Here is a 12,831-nt window from a genome sequence, read left to right as displayed (position 1 = left end):
ACATTCTATAAATGCTTAACTCTTTTCATGTATTTTTAAACCAACTGACAAATAATTTTGAGCTTGTCATTAGCATCCTTGTGCTAATGGAATAAAACTTTAAGTTTTGTTACTTAAAACTATGGTTTTCTAAGTTTTAAATTGGGTAACAACAATAAGGATCTGATCATAAAGACAAAAATAAGGCTGGGCATCGTGGCTCATGCCTCTAATCCCAGAGGATTGGGAGGTCAAGGACAGAGGATGGCTTGAGGCCAGGAGTTCAAGACCAGCCTGAGGGCTGGGCATGGTGGCTCATGCCTGTAATCCCAGGGTATTGGAAAGCCAAGGATAGAGGATGGCTTGAGGCCAGGAGTTCAAGACCAGCCTGAGGGCTAGGTGTGGTGGTTCATGCCTGTAATCTCAGCTTTGGGAGGTCAAAGCCGAGGATCACTTGAGCCCAGGAGTTGGAGACCAGCCTGGGCAACATAATAAGACCCCTTCCCCATCACCATCTCTACAAAATATTTACAAATTAACCGGGTATGGTGGCACGCACTTGTAATCCTAGTTAGTTGAGAGGCTGAGGTGTGAAGATCACTTGAGCCCAGGAGTTTGAGGTTGCAGAGAGCTGTGATCACACCACTGCAAACCAGTCTAGGGGACAGAGAGAGACCCTGCCTCAAAAAAAGGAGGTGGGGGGACCAGCCTGGGCTGCACAGGAAGACCCCCATCTCTACAAAAGATAAAAAAAATTATCCTGTGTCAGAAGACCAGTTGAAAAACAAGTAAAATTTAAACATTAGCTCAGTGTGGTGGCACCCACCTGTAGTCCCAGCTACTGGGGAGACTGAGATGGGAGGTTCACTGGAGCCCAGGAGTTTGAGGTTACAGTGAACTGTGATTGTACCACTGCACTCCAGCCTGAACAACAGAGGGAGATCCTGTCTCTTAAAAAAAGAAAAGAAAAGAAAAAGACACAAATAAAACTAAAGCAGGGTGAATCTCATAAGGGGAAAATTCTGATCAAGACGACTGGAAACAGCTGGGACCAGCCTTTGCCTCTCAGGAAGGAGCTGAGAAAAGATTTTGGCAAATGACGGCCAAGAGGCAGCAGAACCTCTCCTGCAGTGAGTGGTTCATAAACTTGACTGTGTTGCCCGCTGCTGCTATAAAAACTACCACAATGTCGGTGGCTTAAAAGAATCTAAGTTTATTTTTTTTTAATTTACTTATTTTTAGAGACAAGAGTCCCTCGCTCCTGGCCCCTTCCCTCTGTTTTCTTTTTTTTTTCTTTTTTGAAATGGAGTCTCGCTCTGTCGCCCAGGCTGGAGTGCAGTGGCCGGATCTCAGCTCACTGCAAGCTCCACCTCCCAGGTTTAGGCCATTCTCCTGCCTCAGCCTCCGGAGTAGCTGGGAGTACAGGCGCTCGCCACCACACCTGGCTAGTTTTTTTTTGTGTATTTTTTTAGTAGAGACAGGGTTTCACCGTGTTAGCCAGGATGGTCTCGATCTCCTGACCTCATGATCTGCCCGCCTCGGCCTCCCAAAGTGCAGGGATTACAGGCGTGAGCCACCGCGCCCGGCCTTCCCTCTGTTTTCAAAGGCAGCAATAGCTGGTTCCGTTTCTGTGACACTGGCTCTTCTGCCTCCATCTTCCACATTTAAGAGCCCACCCTGATAATTCAGGATATCCTATCTCTTTTACGGTCAGGTGATGAGGAACCTTAATTCCATCTACTATCTGGAGTCTCCTGTGCCATGTAACTTAACATGTACATGGGTTCCAGGGAGTAGGCTGGGCCTTCTTCCAAAGGTCATCATTCTGCCTACCCTACCTGGGGATCTTCAAAAAGTACCGCTACCTGGGCTCCGCCCCAAGAGATTTTGATGTAATTGGCCTTGAGTGTGGCCTGGGCGTCAAGATGCTGTTATGCTCCCCAAGTGATTCGAATGAGCAGCCATTGAAAACCACTGCTCTGGGCTGGCGTGGTGTCTCATGCCTGTAATCCCAGCACCTTGCGAGGCCAAGGATCCAGCTACTTGGGAGGCTGCGGCACAAGGATTACCTGAGCCCAGGAGTTGGAGGCTGCAGTGAGCTGCTGTGATTGGGCCACTGCATTCCAGCCTGGACAAGAGTGAGACTCTGACTCAAAAAAAGAAAACCACAAAATCTTCTGCTCCAAGGAGATCATATATTCTATTTCTATACATGTACTTGGCACTGCCATAGATGTGTTTAATCTGTAGGTGCCATTTAACCTTCCCAATGACCTATTTATTTTTAGTTAACAACTAACATTTACAGGCCAGGCACTGTGATGAGTTAGTTGTACTACTATTGTGATGATCTGTCACAAATATTTCATCTTGAGTAATCATCACAACAACCCTATGAAGCAGGTATTATTTTTATTCACATTTTACAGATGATGAAGCCGACTCAAACTTGGCCTGAGGAGGCTGGCCGCGGTGGCTCACACCTGTAATCCCAGCACTTGGGGAGGCTGAGGCAGGTGGATTACCTGAGGTCAGGAGTTCAAGACCAGCTTGACCAACATGGCGAAACCCCATCTCTACTAAAAATACAAAAATTAGCTGGGCATGGTGGCGCGTGCCTGTAATCTCGCTACTCGGGAGGCTGAGGCAAGAGAATCACTTGAACCTGAGAGGTGGAAGTTGCAGTGAGCTGAGATTGTGCCACTGCACTTCAGCCTGAGCAATAGAGTGAGACTCTGTCTCAAAAAAAAAAAAAAAAGAAAAGGAAAAAAGAAATGTGCCTGAGGCCATGAAGGTAAACCATGTTGGCCAGAATGGTCTCCAGCTCAGGTTGATCCACCCGCCTCAGCCTCCCCAAGTGCTGGGATTACAGGCATGAGCCACTGTGCCCAGCCCATGGGTTTTTCTCTTTTTTTCTTTTTTTTTTTTTTTTTTTTTTATTGAAACAAGGTCCCCGCCGGGCGCGGTGGCTCAAGCCTGTAATCCCAGCACTTTGGGAGGCCGAGACGGGCGGATCACGAGGTCAGGAGATCGAGACCATCCTGGCTAACACGGTGAAACCCCGTCTCTACTAAAAAATACAAAAAACTAGCCGGGCGAAGTGGCGGGCGCCTGTGGTCCCAGCTACTCGGGAGGCTGAGGCAGGAGAATGGCGTAAACCCGGGAGGTGGAGCTTGCAGTGAGCTGAGATCCGGCCACTGCACTCCAGCCTGGGCGACAGAGCCAGACTCAGTCTCAAAAAAAAAAAAAAAAAAAAAAAAAAAAAAAAAAAGAAACAAGGTCTCACTCTGTCTCCCAGGCTGGAGTGCAGTGGCCCAAAACTGTGGAAATATCTCACCATTATAAGCCTGTGAGAATGTCTCATTAGATTATTCTTTAATTTTTAAAATTGTTTCAATTATTATTATTTTTTGAGACAGGGTCTGTCACCCAGGCTGGAATGAAGTGACTTGATCTCGGCTCACTGCACCCTTGACCTGCCTGAGCTCATGTGATCCTCCTGCCTCAGGCTCCTGAGTAGCTGGGATTACAGTCGTGTGCCAGTACGCTCAGCTAATTTTTGTACAGGGTTTCGCCATGTTGGCCAGGCTGGTCTCAAACTCCAGGGTTCAAGCAATTCACCTGCCTCAGCCTCCCAAAGTGCTGGGAACCACCAGCACCAGATCTATTTTTAAATTATTTTAAAATTTTTATTACTTTTACTTTTCACTTAAAATTTTTTTTTAATTTTTAAAACTTTTATTTTATTTCATTTTTAAAATGTTTAAATTTTTAAATTTGTTAAAGGCCTTTTCAGTAGCATCACGTCGTACTCATCCTCCTCTTGCTATTCTAATCTTCTCCCTCCCTACATACACACACACACACACGTGTACACACACATACTCACACGTACACACACACACAGCAACACTCCAGCCCATTGCCTCACAGATTGCTAGGCACCAACAGGCCTACAATTAAAATAGTAATAGCAATGCAGTCATGAATATAAAATAATATGAATTATTCTGCCACTAAGATCCTGTTTTCTTGAGAAAAATATAACTTTTTAGAATAAAAACATAAGGCAGCAACATGAAGGCTCATTTTAAGCTGTTACGTTGTATAGACTTGCACTTTCACACGGCCTGTGAAAATATATATTTACTGAATTGGATTGTGATCAATAATGACCAGCCTAGAAGACCTCTGAAAGTTTGATCATGCTCTTCCCTCTGGGCAGGCACAGCCTTTCCCTGCAGAGACAGACTGTGAGCTGGAAGGGAGTTCCTTCTCTCAGCGCGTCCTCTGTGCCTGCTTTTCCCATTTGGGTTTTTGAGAGTTCAGAACTCCAGGAAGGATCTTCCTATGCTGGAGATTTCCCTGCGAATGTTTCATTCTGCACAAAGAACAAATCAGAGAGACCTTGGCCTCTCTGTTCCGTCTGTGGACTCTAGAGGCAAATGCGACATCGCATGTGGCCCTATTACAGCTACAGTTAAGTGCACACACATTTCTTTTCTCCCATTATTCGATTTGCACATGCTCACACATCCAAAAGTAACGATATACTTGCATTAAAAGGAATCTAAATTTTGAAACATATTGTAATGAACAGGAAAAATTATTCTATCATCTACATATCTTTTGAAACGTGGGTTTTCCTGGCAAGGTCCTTAAGTTTTGCCTGAGTCCGATATTTCTTATGCAGCAGCGACACAATCATTGCCAACTGATCACCATACACTGGATTTTCATCCTAAATAAGCCCGAGTGTAAGATCCACGCCTCTGCTTCACACTCACCTGTCTTCAGTCAGTGCTCCTCCTTAGAGGTGGTGAGCCCACAGCGATTTATATAGAGTCCTGTTCTCCTTTTAAAAGTGTTGATCTCATCCTCTTTTGGAGAGATTTATGACATCTCATAAATTATAATAATAATCATAATAATTATAAATACTTTGAACTTATATAGGGCCTTTTATTCAAGAATGTCCTGGTAGGCCGGGTGCAGTGGCTCACGCCTGTAATCCCAGCACTTTGGGAGGCCGAGACGGGCGGATCATGAGGTCAGGAGATCGAGACCATCCTGGGCTAACACAGTGAAACCGTCTCTACTAAAAATACAAAAAACAAAATTAGCCAGGCGTAGTGGCGGGCGCCTGTAGTCCCAGCTACTCGGGAGGCTGAGGAAGGAGAATGGCATGAACCTGGGAGGCAGAGTTTGCAGTGAGCCGAGATTGCGCCACCGCATCCAGCCTGGGCAACAGAGCGAGACTCTGTCTCAAAACAAAAACGAAAACAAAAACAAAAACAAAACAATGTCCTGGCATTTTGCAAACATTAACCAATTCGTTTCTTGCCATACCTCAGAAGGCAGATCCTAGTTGTAGTTTAACTTTGACACATTCAGATCTAACACTTGTTTTTATTCACATCAGTTGCTGGGAATGTGGGTTAGGTAAGAAAGCAAGGAAGGGAGAGAGACAGAGAAAGAGAGAGAGTGAGAAGGGATGAAGGGAGAAGGAAGGGAGGAAGGGAAGGAAGAAAAGGAAAAAGGAAGGAAGGAAGGAAGGAGGGGGGAGGGAGGGAATTGAATTTGATGTGTCAGACACTCATTATTAGTTTGTATTTCAGGTAAGCAGAGCTCCTAGACCGGGGTTGGCAACTTTTTCTTATAGGCCCACATAGGCTTTTGGGCTACGTGATCTTTGTCGTAAATACTCGCCTCTGACATTGTAGCACGAGAGCCATCATAGATAATATTTAAATGAATGGCCATGACTGTTCCAAAAAACTTTCTTTACCGCACAGGTGGTGGCCCTAGGGCCGTAGGTTGCTGGCACTGTTCTGAACTACCGAGAGATACCAATCCACAGGTCCTCAGTTCAGCCACGTGGGGAGAGGTGATCGGCTGGATGATGCTATTTTATAGACACCCAGGACCTACGTCGTGTTCCAAATGTCTACATCAATAAGTACTTTGAGAGGGTTCGTATGAAGTTTCCAGGAAGGATTATTTCCCCAGTTGTGGAAAGGGTGCATTTCATGACTGAAACAGGGAGCCCCTCCCTCACCACGCCCTGTGCCCCAGTTCAGCTGAACAGCTTGAATTTCCCAAACACAGCACCATTGTTTGCACTAGGCCTTCCTACAGGCTCTTTCCTTTTTATCTAACCCCTCAGGGACAGGGGCTGTGTCTCATTTGTCTTTGTAACACCAGCGTGCAACACTCTGCCTGACACATATTAGACACTCGATAAAAAACATGGAATCGATGGCGCTTATCGGCTGGTTGGTATATAGTCTGACTCTTCTGCATCCTCTGCCTTAGCTCCTTCCCCACACCACACCTCAAACACAAGCTCCATGAGAACTGTGAATCTGAGTTCTCCATGAGAACTTCATTTATAAGACTGAGTCTTCAGTGCCCAGATAACAGCCTGGCACATTGTAAGTGTTTAGTAAATCTCTGTGGAATCAGTCAATGAATCAAGAATTCCTACAACCTCACCCAGCAAGATTTGAACTGGGTTTCCAATGCTGGGCCCCAGGTTAGACGTGTGTTCCTTGTGTTTCAAGCAACATGTGGATATTTCTAACATAGCACCTACAGCACTTGGGTCTGTTGTTGTCTTGAGAACAAAAACAAAGGCTTTTTTCCCCGTTTTCCTTATGGCACATAAGGGGTATTCAATACATGTTTATGGAATGAGTAAATGAATGATTTAAAGCGTATTGATGACTTTTTGGAAGTCACTGACTCTGCATCCTCAGTGCAGACTTGGAGGGTTAAGATTCTGTTGTTCTCGGCTGGGCACAGAGCCTCATGCCTGTAATCCCAGCACTTTGGGAGACCGAGGCAGGTGGATCACTTGAGGTCAGGAGTTCAGACCAGCCTGGCCAACATGGCGAAACCCCATCTCTACTAAAAATATAAAAAATAGCCAGGCATGGTGGCAGGCACCTGTAATCCCAGCTACTCGGGAGGCTGAGGCCCGAGAATCACTTGAACCAGGAGGCAGAGGTTGCAGTAAGCCGAGATCATGCCAGTGTACTCCAGCCTGGGCCACAGAGCGAGGCTCCATTTAAAAAAATAAATAAATAAAAGATCTTGTTGTTCTCTACCTGTGGCTGAGATGGTGAGACCACAAGGCAGGGCACCGTGAGCAAGGATCCAGATTTGGACACCCTGGGAGTTCCTGAACTTTTACTCTGGGAGGGGAGTGTGAGAACACTGGATTCCTCTCTGTTGTTGGCAGAGTTGGGGTAAAAAGAGAACTAATGCACCCATTAAAAACTATATCCTGACTCCCAAAATGCAACTCTTTCATTTTTTTTCCAGCAAGCTCTAGCACATACCAACAATTCAAATGTATTACAATGTGGGGAAATTTGGGGATGCCCGGCCCCACCTACAAAAGCACGCTGTCATCAGCCCAGAGGGCCACGTCCGCATCCTGGGAGGTTCTCCTGGGCAGCGGCCAGCATGTTGACTGGCAATGGCTCCACAGAGACGATGCCCACCTGCGTCCTCAGGCTTGTTCAGTCCTTGCCAGCCCCTGTATGGATAACCTTCCTTTCAAAGAGCAGGCATACACTCTCAAATACTCACCTCCCAGACAGAGGGAGGATCCGAGACAGCCGGTGTGGGAGTGGAGGAGGTATTGAAAATTTAGGTCGAGCATGGTGTTTCAGCCCTGTAATCCCAGTTTTGGGGAGGCTTGGAGGGAGGATTTACTTGAGGCCAGGAGTTCAAGACCAGCCTGGGCAACATAGTGAGACCCTCCATCTCTACAAGAAATGAAAACAAAAACATAGCTGGGCATCATGGATCACACCTGAATCCCAGCACTTTGGGAGGCTGGGGAGGGAGGATTTGCTGCAGGCCAGGAGTTCAAGACCAGCCTGGGCAACATAGTGAAACCCTCTATCTCTAAAAGAAATGAAAAAAACAAAACAAAAACGTAGCTGGGCATCATGGCACACACCTGAATCCCAGCACTTTGGAAGGCTAAGGTGGGCAGATCACTTGAGGTTAGGAGTTTGAGACCAGCCTGAGCAGTATGGTGAAACCCTAGCTACTAAAAATACAAAAATTAGTGGGTCGTGCTGGCCACCTATAATCCCAGCTGCTCAGGAGGCTGAGGCATGAGAATTGCTTGAACCTGGGTGACAGAGGTTGCAGTGGGCCGAGATTGAGATCGTGCCACTGCACTCCAGCCATGTTGACAAAGCAAGACTCTGTCTTAAAAAAAAAGAAAGAAAGAAAGAAAAGAAAAAGAAAAAAAGAATGCTTGCTGCACCTGGACTTAGATGGGACTAAGCAGAAACAGCACAAGATATTCCTTGCCACACCCTCAGGGCCAGGTGAGCTGTGACTACACCTTCCCATTAGTGTCTCAAATGAATTCAGTCTTCTCTTACCTTTACTCCAGGTTCTGACTGGTACTTGTTCCAAGGAGCACAAATTAGTCACCAAAAGCCTGTAAAATGAAAACAGAGCTTTAGAGAAAATTACCTTGCAGGCACCAAAAAGAATCATTTCACACATCAGAAAAGCAGACTTCCTAAAAATCCTCTTCGTTCAGTGGTCTCTTCAAAGTTTCAGACAGTGTCTGCTCCCACTCATATTATTTCTCCTCTGAAATGTCTCCTAAACATCTTCCTCCTGGCCAGGAGCGGCGGCTCATGCCTGTAATCCCGGCACTTTAGGAGGCCGAGGCAGGTGGATCACCTGAGGTCAGGAGTTTGAGACCAGCCTGGCCAATATGGTGAAACCCCGTCTCTACTAAAAATACAAAAAATTAGCTGGACGTGGTGGTGTGCACCTGTAATCCCAGCTACTCAGGGGGCTGAGACAGGAGAACCGCTTGAACCCAGGAGGAAGAGGTTACAGGGAGCCAAGATTGCGCCACTGCACTCCAGCTGGGGTGACAGGAGGGAAACTCCGTCTCAAATAAATAAAGTCTTCTTCCTCATTCCGTCTGTCTGGTACCTCTTAACATTTCCTATTACTCCAATATTGTAATAAATATTATAAGAAAAGACACGGTTGCATACAGGTTGAAAGTATTTCTTGAGGATATCAGGATCGTTTGCAAATGTCATCTCTTTGAGTTCTCATTAATTCACCTGAATTGACAGCTGACGAAAGTGACTTCCTTGAGAATGGAGGAGCTCAGCTAGAAACCCAAGTCTAGGCTGACATCAAAGCTTCCTTTCCTGTGGGTACTGTGCCTGGCTGCATTCAGCTCTTAAGTTCTAGGTAATTCCTTTTAGGCAGGTGCTTCCTGGACTCTTGCTTCTTCAGTCTCCTGTCCCACATTCCAGCTGCCTTTAGTCCCAAGGGGAGCTATTATGTCCTGTTCCCATAAATTCCTCTGAGAAATGGCTTCTCATGAATCCTGCCTCTCTATGATGACTTCCAACTCCTCGCCTGCTGCACCTGGGTCCCCAAGCCTAAGAATCCTAGAAGCTGAGGAGGGCGTCCTCCCTCCAGCCTCCTGGACACTCCGCAGGCACATGACGGTCAGATTTATGTTTTCAAAAGTGTCCCCTGGCTGCTGATTGCATTGGAGGTGAGCCAGAATGACTCGGGAGACTTCACAGAAGACCAGATGAGAGATGACAGTTGGACTAGAGTGATGGGGCTATGACTTGGCTGTGTCCCCACTGAAATCTCATCTCAAATTGTAGCTCCCATAATTCCCTGTGTTGTGGGAGGGAGGCAGTGGGAGATAATTAAATCATGGAGGTGATTTCCCTCATACTGTTCTCATGGTAGTGAATAAGTCTCACGAGATCTGATGATTTTATAAGAAGAAACCCCTTTTGCTTGGCTCTCACTCTTGTCTGCTGCCATGTGAGACGTAACTTTCATCTTCTGCCATGATTGTGAGGCCTCCCCAGCCGTGTGGAACTGTGAGTCCATTAAACCTCTTTCTTTTGTAAATTGCTCAGTCTCAGGTATGTCTTTATCAGCAGCATGAAAGTGGACTCATACAGATGGCTAAGACAAACGGAAAGATACTACGGATCCATTTTAGAGGTGGAATTGACAGGACTCAGTTAGGGACAACATGCCAAGGATGAGAAAAGAAGAGGACATAAGTGCCTGGGAGGATGGAACTAAGTCTGGAATGCTGAAGATAAAAGCACATTTACAAAAGAAGATAAAGTTTTAGGCTGGGTGGAGTGGCTCATGTCTGTGGTTCCAGCACTTCAGGAGGTCAAGGCACTTCAACACTAGCCTGGGCAACACAGCAAGACCCTGTCTCTATTTACGAAAAAGAAAAAGAAAGGATTAAGTTTTAACTCCCTTTTAACTCCCGTGTAACAAACCTATACATGTATACCTCAATCTAAAAATGTTTTTAAAGACAAAAAATAACAAATGCTGGTGTAAACGTGAAGAAATTGAGCCCTTATACACTCTCGGTGGGTATATATACTAATCTAGCCATTATGGAAAACAGTATGGAGGTTCCTCGAAAAATTAAAAGTAGAAGTGCCATATGACCCAGAAATTTCACTGCTGGGTATGTTTTCAAAGAAAATGAATACGTCAAAGGGAAATACATACTCCCATGTTTACTGCAGCATTATTTATAATAGCCAAGATACAGAATCATCCTAAGTGTCCATCAACACGAGTGGATAAAGAAAATGCAGTATATATACATAACGGAATAATACTTTGTCATTAAAAAGCATGAAACCCTGTCATTTGCAGCAACACGATGAACCTAAAGGACATTAAGGGAAATAAGGCACAGAAGGACAAAATCAAATGATCTCACCCATTTGTGAAATCTAAAAAGGTTGATCTCATGTAATAGCCAGGTGTGGTGGCTCATGCTTGTAATCCCAACACTTTGGGAGGCCAAAGCAGGCAGATTACCTGAGTCAGGAGTTCAAGACCAGCCTGGCCAACATGGAGAAACCCCGTCTCCCCTAATAAAAATACAAAAATTAGCCGGGCATGGTGGTGGGCACCTGTAATCCCAGCTACTCAGGAGGCTGGGGCAGGAGAATTGCTTGATCCCGGAAGGTGGAGGGTGCAGTGAGCCGAGATCCTACCACTGCACTCCAGCCTGGGAGACAGAGCGAGACTCCATCTCAAGAAAAAAAAAAAAAAAATGAGAAAAAAAGGTAATCTCATAGAAGTACAGAGCAGAATAGTGGCTACTACAGGCTGGGGAGGAATGAGGAGAGAGTGGTTGAGTGCAAAATTATAGCTAGATAAGAGGAGTAAGTTCTGGTGTCCTAGTGCACACTGCAGTGACTATATTTAACAATATTGTATATTTCAAAATATCTAAAAGGGAAGCTATTTAATATTATCATCACAAGGAAATGATAAGTATTTGAGGTGATGGATATGCTAAATACCCTCATTTGATCATTACATAACTTATCCTATAAATCTATGCAATTCTTATGTTTAAATGAAAAATAAAATTTTTCCTGTAATCCCAGCACTTTGGGAGGCCGAGACGGGCGGATCACGAGGTCAGGAGATCGAGACCGTCCTGGCTAACATGGTGAAATGCCGTCTCTACTAAAAATACAAAAAAAAAACAACTAGCCGGGCGAGGTGGCGGGCGCCTGTAGTCCCAACTACGTGGGAGGCTGAGGCAGGAGAATGGCGGGAACCTGGGAGGCGGAGCTTGCAGTGAGCTGAGATCCGGCCACTGCACTCTAGCCTGGGTGACAAAGCGAGACACCATCTCAAAAAAAAAAAAGAAAAAGAAAAAAAGAAAGAGAAAATTTTTACAAAATACATAATTTCTTATAAGTAACAAACACACAAAAAAGGAGAGGCCAGAGAATTGAATCCAGCCATCTAAATGGACATGGAACCCACTTAGCATGACAGACTCAAGAATCAGACTTTGAGACAAGTGTGAACGTTTTCACTGTAAAAGAGGATCCAGGAGATCTGAAAGGAAAAGCCAGGGACATGGTGGCTCATAGCACAAGCTTCTAAGGAGCAAGAGATTTTCTAATAGGAAGAGTGGAGTAATGGTTTTAAAGGAAGTAGAAGGAGCAAGGAGAAGGAACACCCCACCCACATTCTCACCCCGAAGTAGTTTAGAGTTTGAAAGAATGAGTAGTCTCTACTTGAGATACAAGGGAAACAGTGTCCTCAAGAGAAACCAGGTACAGTTAAAGCCAGGAGTCACAGGAGACCGTCAATAAAGAAGCACTCTCAGGGAATAGGGGAGTTTGCTAAATAATGTGGCTGGACTTCAGAGAATATAAAGTTTTGTCAAATAATTAGACAGGAAAAGGATGTTGGGGAAAAATCAGAATATTATGGTGATGTTGATGAAAAGAGTTAAACTTTGTAAAATATTTTAAGAGATGTATTCTGAGCCAAATATGAGTGACCATGGCCCGTGACATGGCCCTCAGGAGGTTCTGAGAATATGTGCCCAAGGTGCTTGGGGTACAGCTTGGTTTTATACGTTTTAGGAAGGCATGAGACATTAATTACATTTAAGAAATACATTGATTTGGTTTAGAAATGGCGGGACTGGCCGGGCGCGGTGGCTCACGCCTGTAATCCCAGCACTTTGGGAGGCCGAGGGGGGCGGATCACGAGGTCAGGAGATCGAGACCATCCTGGCTAACAGTGACACCCCGTCTCTACTAAAAATACAAAAAATCAGCCGGGCGTGGTGGCGGCGCTGTAGTCCCAGCTACTCCGGAGGCTGAGGCAGGAGAATGGTGTAAACCCGGGAGGCGGAGCTTGCAGTGAGCCGAGATCGCAACACTGCGCTCCAGCCTGGGTGAGAGTGAGAATCCATTTCAAAAAAAAAAAAGAAAGAAAGAAAGAAAGAAAAAGAAAAGTCACAATATACAG

General features: G+C 45.4%; 1 long non-coding RNA gene across 1 annotated transcript; it reads right to left on the bottom strand.

Moving 5' to 3' along the window:
* Window positions 1-7,280: 7,280 nt before the first annotated feature.
* On the bottom strand, window positions 7,281-10,250 carry LOC141408301 (uncharacterized). The gene is made up of 3 exons (XR_012421949.1): window positions 9,096-10,250; window positions 8,388-8,446; window positions 7,281-7,522 (listed from the first exon to the last, which is right to left on the bottom strand). It is a non-coding gene; the product is annotated as an uncharacterized lncRNA (long non-coding RNA).
* Between the last annotated feature and the right edge of the window lie 2,581 nt (window positions 10,251-12,831).

The sequence above is a fragment of the Macaca fascicularis genome, chromosome 13, assembly GCF_037993035.2.
Source record: "Macaca fascicularis isolate 582-1 chromosome 13, T2T-MFA8v1.1".
Classification (NCBI taxonomy): domain Eukaryota; kingdom Metazoa; phylum Chordata; class Mammalia; order Primates; family Cercopithecidae; genus Macaca; species Macaca fascicularis.
The sequence above is the reverse complement of the archived record's forward strand: the minus strand, read 5'-3'. Positions and strand labels throughout refer to the sequence as shown.